The sequence below is a fragment of the Elephantulus edwardii genome, unplaced genomic scaffold (genome assembly GCF_000299155.1).
Source record: "Elephantulus edwardii isolate Elephantulus edwardi_28Jun2011 unplaced genomic scaffold, EleEdw1.0 scaffold00015, whole genome shotgun sequence".
Taxonomy (NCBI): domain Eukaryota; kingdom Metazoa; phylum Chordata; class Mammalia; order Macroscelidea; family Macroscelididae; genus Elephantulus; species Elephantulus edwardii.
Window position 1 is genome coordinate 22,843,389 of NW_006399765.1, and position 7,221 is coordinate 22,850,609.

Here is a 7,221-nt window from a genome sequence, read left to right on the forward strand (position 1 = left end):
ATATATATATATATAAAAGTAAAAAAGGCACTTGGGACATGGTAATCACGTCAAAATATCTCTTGAATGAATACGTATTGAGTGGTCAATACTCAATATCTGTTGTGAGAAAGGAAAAGAATGGGGAGGGGGAAAGATCCAGAAGGTCCTAGCTACTGTTTAGCGTCGCTTTCTCTGGGGTGAGGCTAGGGCTCCAGTGAAGAGGGTATTTCATGTGATGTACTTGGTCTTGTTTTCAGCCTTCCCCCTCAACTGTCATTACTGCCAACAGTTCGAGCACCTCTTAGGTCATAATGAATCAATCAATCAATCTTTTCAAGGATAAAGGATATCATCACAGGTAGACCTGGAAAGCCACCCTCAGTGCCAACAGGTGGAAGAATCATTTCACAAAACAGTCTGAGGAAGACGAGAAAAGAGAATGGCTCCATTTGTGCCAACTCTGACCACTATCTACCCATCCTTGCCTTGGCCGAGCTTGTGCCCACAGGGCTGGCCAGGCTGTGTCCGTTGGTGGGGTTACTCTGGTTTCCATTGTCTTCTCCTTAGATCTCTGAATGTTCTATGATCTGCATTTGCCTTGTTTTTGAAACAAGAACACATACACTAAAGGATGATGTTCAAGACTTGCAGCGTCCTGGGGGTGATGAAAATCAGGCTTCAGGGTCATGGTCATCTGCTTACTCTCTCCAGGACTGCAAAGTAATGTTTGGGCAGCACTCTGTGCTTGCCATGGACAGAACCCGTGTGTCCTTGCCTGTGTGTCCACGGGCAGCTTGTTCTCTAGCCCCAGTGGACCGTTATTCTCTGAGACCATGAATACTCACCATGCACAACTATGGCCTGGCTGTGAGTGGTCAACCCGATGAGATTTCCCCAATAATCCACCTTAATTGAGTGATCATAGGGAATGATGCACTTTACATCCACCACCCACCTGCCAGTGGAGGCTTGTGTATTATTGTTGTTGTTGATTGCCCTCAAGTCGAGCACAAAGACCTGAAGCCTTTCTGTAACTATCGTCGAAGTAGATGTCACTCCTGTTTCCAAACCTGTCTTAAACTGAGAGCTCCACCAAACACTGTCCACCATGGGTATCCATTATGGCATCTGACACCCCAATGGCACAAGGTTCAGCATCACAGCAACCCCAGGTTACCTCAGTACAACAAATTGACATAAGAGTGCTGTGCCACTTAGAAGAACGTTCCTCCAAAATATAACAACCTACTTTTATGTGTATTATCAAGCAGAAAAGGTTTCAGTGGTGCTTGTAGACTAAACAAACTAGGAAGAAAGGCCTGGAGATCTATTTCCCAAAAACTCAGCCAAAGGAAGCCCTATGGATCACAATAATCCAATCTACTGCTGATCATAGGGGTACCCTCTGGAGTGGGCAGGATTGTGTTCTGTTGTGTGTGGGGTCCATCACTTGGGGTCCCCTCTATGGCAGTGAGCAATAGCTATAATTGACTTACAGACACTGAACCTCATTTAACTAGAGAGTTCTCCCTTATGGCCAACTCCCAGGTCTGGTCCATCTCAGTCCCTTCCTATGCACCCATCCTCTTGACACAAGTCCTGGAGGGATTGCAGCCAAGGGACGTTTGACCTGCCCTCCCCTCCACGTGATAACCTCTCTGAAAGAGGCAGAGGCTGAGCTCAGAAAGGACAAGAGATTTGCCCAAGGACACACTACTATAAGGTAAGTGGTGGGACCAGTGTTTTTTTAAATGACGTTGTTGAGCTGAAATGCACATATTTCATGCATTTAAAGTGCGCAGTCTCATGCTTTCAGTGTCATCACAAAGGATAGAACCATCCCCATTATCTAATCCCAGAACATCCCATCATTCAGAAAAGAAACCCTGTACCCATTAGAGGTCACTCCCTATCTCTTCCTCCCACCAGGCCCTGGCAGCCTCTTATCTGCTTTCTGTCTCTATGGATTTGCTTAATTCTGGATATTTCAGATGAAAGGAATCATATGGTATGTGGCCTTTTTGTGTCTGGTTCCTTTCATTTATTGTGCTTTCAAAGTTCATTCATATGTTAGGATTCATCAGGCTTCATTCTTTTCGTGGCTGAATAATATGTCATTCTTTGAATAGAGAACATTATGTTTGTCCATTCATCACTTGATGGGCATTTGCATATTTCTACCTTTATTTGAATAATTTGTCAGAAAATATGTCAGAAAGTGTGAGGATGGCACAGGACAGGACAGGGTTCATATCTGTTGTTCTAAGGGTCGCTATGAGTCGGACTCCACTCGACGGCACCTAACCACAACAACAACAATAACAACTTTTAGTCTAATGTGAAGAATGTAGCTATGAGCATTTCTTTGCAAGGCATTGTGTGGACCACAAGCAATGCATGAGAGTCCCAGTTACTCCACATTCTCACCTGCCCTTATTATTATCATTTCTGTTCTATTAGATGTGTGTGCATACATGTAATTGCTTTCTCAAGATGTAATCGACATACTGTAAACTGCGATGTATTTAGCACAACCTTGAGGGAGCTCTGGTGGCCTAGTGGCAAGAAGCTGCACTGCAATCCCAGAGGTGTGCAGTTTGAATCCACCAGATGCTCTGCTGGAGAAGGAGGGACAATCTCCTCCTGTATCAGTCCGGTCTGCTTTAATGGTACACACACACACACACACAAAATAATAATAAAAACAAACAATAAAGCGCAACCTTGATAAGCTTTTATTTCTCTTGGGTCTATACGTAGGTGTGGAATTTCTGGATCGTGTGGCAACTATGATTCTCTCATTGCCATCAGAGTTGGGACCCACTCCTAGCTGAACCCCCATTGGGTTTCTGAGTCTGTAAGTCTGTAAGATTGATCATCTTTTTCCTAGAGGATTTAAACTGCCAGGTGTGACTAGTGGCTTAGCGATGTGACTCCCTAGGGACCAGTATTTAAACCTAGCTCTACCTGGTCCCAGAACTAGAGCGATTTCTGCCAGGGGCACATTGCTTTGAGAAGGAGGGAGTATGGTGCCCCTCACAGGCTCCGACCAATCCGGTGTATTTGTTCTGGGTCTAAGCAAGCATTGTCAGTCTAGAGACTAAGGTGTGCCGGAATCAGCCCATAATCTTCGCAATTACTTGTTATGTATCAGAGAACTGGACCACAGATGATAGAAGAATTGATGCCTTTGAGTTGTGGGGCTGGAGAAGAGTACTGAACATACCATGAACTTCCAAGAGAACTAACATGTCTGTCCTGGAGAGGATGAAACCTAGCTGCTCCTTAGAGGCAAGGATTTTGAGACTCTCATACATTTTGGGCATGTGGCCAGGAGGGACAAGTCTTTGGAGAAGGCCGTCATGCTTGGAAGGATTGAGGGAAAGCACAGGAGAGGAAGACCCTGGGTGAGATGGATTGACACAATAACTGGGATAATGAAGGTAGGGGTGTCAGAGGCAGTGAGATTGGCTCAGGATAGAACAGAGTTCAGAGCTATTGTTCATAGGGTTATGTGTCATAGTCAACGTGACGGCACATAACAACAATAACAAGCAAATATCAGGAAGGGGTGTCTGAGTCCTAAAAACTGTTGCCCGGGCCTTTCTGCATACAGCACACACACACACACGCACGTGTGCACTCGGTCCCAGCTGTGTGCCAAGCCCTGTTCTAGGTACCGACCAAGCAGAGGAGTCTGTTCTCTGAGGCTCCGAGGAGTTGATGCCACCTGGAAGAGCTGCAGGTGGCACCGGCTGAATCGGGAGCCTGGGGCACATTCCAGGCCGGCTTCCAGAGGAGATGAAGGGCTAGGTTTGGGGCAGCAAAGAGAACTTGAGTGGGAGGAGGGCAGTGAGGCCAGAAGGAACAGCAATTGCAAAGGCTCTGAGGTGGGAACGTGCCTGGTATGGTTACAAATGGGCAAGGAGCTTGATGGGGGAGAGGGGGATGACTGACAGGGTGGGAGAGGTGGGGAATGGTCTGTGAGGGGTCGGAGAGGGAGTGGGAGAAGCAGGATGGGAGAGGTGGGCCAGGGCTGATGCTGTGGACCACAGCCAGCTGTTTGGATTTTACGCTAAACCATGGGAAGTCACTGGAGGAAACAGAGAAGACATGCAAGGAAGTGGTTGACCGGAGAGGAGGCACCTGCAAGCGTCGGCTTCCGCTGGGAGTGGAGACGGTGGAATGCTGGGAGCTGACTTTGTGGATAGACCGGGTGAGGGTTGGAAGGTCATTTCACGGCAGTGAGAGGGCGGTGACAAGGAAGAGTCCCGGCTTTGGGCTTGAGGCATAGAAGGTCAGCCGTGAAGTGATATCATATTGTCTAAACAGGACACTTGGGAGGGCAGATGGGGAGGAAAGTGGTGAAGCACATTTCCTTATCATTCCTCTCTGACTAGATCCTCCCCGGGCCCACTGCACACATTCGTGTCCTGACCTCTGACCCCTTACACCACTGACGAATGGACAGACCTCGGAGTCTACAGTCCCCTCCTGTTTCCTTCTCAGCGAGCCCTTCTCCACAAGACTGTGAGGTCCGTAAGGGCAGGACCAGTGCCTCGTAGTTGTCAGGTGCCGTTGAGTCTAGTACGACTAATAGCAACTCGATGGACAACAGACCTGAATCCCGTGCTATCCTGACCCTTCCCCCCATCTCTGATAGACTTGAGCCCGTGGCCGAGGTCATTTTATCAGTCTATCCTGACGAGGGTCTTTCTCCCTCTCCCTGACCCTCCACCCTTCCAAGCATGGTATCTTTTTCCAAGGAATAGCCTCTCCTAGCAACATGTGCAAAGTTTGAGAGATGAACCTTTGCACTCAGGCTGCACCCTTTCCAAGACATATCTGTTTGTTCTTGTAGGCGTCCACAGGATGTTCAGAGCTCTTCTCTGACACCACAGCTCAAAGGCATCAATTCTTCTTCTGTCAACCTTCTTAATCGTCCAGGTCTCAGATGTATTAGCAAGTAATTGAAAAGTTCAACGCAAATGTTTATTGAATTAAGAAAGATTGTAGATAATCTTGGTGGAGAATATGATACTAGGGAGCCATGGAGGGGCTTTGAGAGAGGGTGGGCTGAATTATCTCATGCTTTCCCTCTTTACTCTGGTCTGGACACAGGCAGACTCTAGCCAAGGTCTTGGCTGAGGCCAGAGCAATTGGTTTTGGAACTCAGGAATAGAGATTACATGATTTAGTGGTAAGGAGTCAAGCTGCCAACCCCAAACCCTCCAGTTCGAAGCCACCAGCTGCTTCAAGAAAGAAGGACGTATAATCTCCTCTCATGCAATTTACAGCCTCTGAAAAGCCGCTGGAGGGTCACCTGAGTCTGTGCCTATGCAACAGTACATGACCTGATATAGGAATGGTCAGATCACTATCACATCCCCATTTCACAGATGAGGAGACTTAAGTCCAGAAGGAAGAAGGATTCTTCAGAGCTTCCCTTCTCCAGAGAGGTGATAATGGCCAAGTAGGGATTCAAACTTACATCTGTCTGACTGCCTAGGTCTTTCTAACTTTGGGGCCCAAGATGGACTTTTTAGAAAAATAAAAGAACAGAGGCTCAAGTATTAGGGAAGAATTCATCTAGTTAGAGACTCTTCTAGAATGCTTTTAATCATAAATACTGAGGAGGAGGAGACCTGGGAGCTGAAGGGTAGGGCAGGGGGGAGACTGACTTGTCATTTTCAATTTCATGATCTGTCTGGAAAAAGAAAAAGTTAACAGAAGTATAAAATCATACAGAAAAGTGCACATATTAGAAATGTTCAGTTAGATGCCTTTTTTCCAAGTGAGCCAGTGTTACCAGCACCCACCTGAAGATAAAGACCATTCTAGACCCACAGAAGCCAACTTCTTTGGCTCAGTGTAATGCTTGGGAGCCACGTGTTGAGCACGTCAATGCTTTCTTCTTTCTCAGTGCCCAGCTGTATTCCATTAAGGAGCCTTAGTGGCACAGTGGGTTAGGTATTGCTAACCAAAGGCTAGAGGTTCAAATCCACTAGAACCCACTAGTTATTCCTCGGAAGAAAAATGAGACAGTTTGCCCCTGTAAAGATTTACAGCCTCAGAAACCATAAAACTCAAAACTCTCTGCTGTCAAGGAGGTACCCCGCTCATAGCTGACCCCTCAGCCTCAGCCAGTTGTCCAAGCAGGCTGTAAATCACATGGGAGAAGATTGCTGCCCATCTTTCTCCTGGGGGGACTGCTGGTGGATTTCAACCCGCCAGAGACACCACCTTTGGGTTTGTAACTAAACTCTTTGCCGGCTGGGCCACCCAGCTCCAGGAGCAGCATTATGATGTAAGCTGACATTGACTCCAGGGCAGTGGAGGGACAGGTGAGGTCTCAGTGCTCTTGAGAACTGGAAAGAACCCGTGAGAAGCGCCTACAGTTAAGCCAGCCTGCGGGAGACCTTCACACAAGCTTGTGCTTCTGTCGGGAGCCCGGCTTCCGCCAGAAAGTCCACGTGGTCGCAACCATCAAAGACCCCTTCTCTGGTCATCCTCTGAAGTCTGTGCATCCTCCCCGCCCCTCTCACCGAGCCCCTTCACTCCTCACCTCCTCCCCCAGCACTCACCACCATCTGACACTGCGTTAGGTGTTTATTTGGCCACGTCTGGCTCCCCCACCGGACTGTCAGCCTCAGGAGGGCAGGGAGCTCAGTGTTTTGCTCAAAGCAGCCCTCCAGTCCCTAAAACAGTACTTGGCACAGACTAGGCGCTCTCCACAGACGCCTGAGCCGTGACCCTCAGATGACGATCGTCCCATCCCTTCAGTGTGACTCTGGCAACTTCCTGCCAGGCCGGTGCCACCGTCTCGCTCCTGCAGGACGGGGCGCCCCGAAGCCTCGCCCCGGACGGCCGCCTTGGAGCGCTCCTGGCACTCTCCGGGCAGGCTGGCTGTGCGCGCACGCTGTAATTTATGTTTCTGAATCTGGAATTCTCCAGGCTGCATCCCGGGAAGGCAGCCCGTGCTGCAAGGAGCAGGCGGGGGCCCCCCGCGGGGCGCAGCCCACCCCCTCGCAGGCGGGCGCCCCTCCAGGCCTCGGCCCCCTCCCCGCCGGCCCCCAGCGAGACGAATGCAGCACACGGCGGCCTTTATGGGGCCCGCAGACAGCGCGTCGCCAGGCTAACCCTGCGTGGAAAATTCGGAGGTGGAAGGCAAGGCGCCTTAATGAGGGGGCCGCCAGCAGCGGCGGCGGCGAGGGGGTGGCGGGGGCCGGGCCTGGCCGG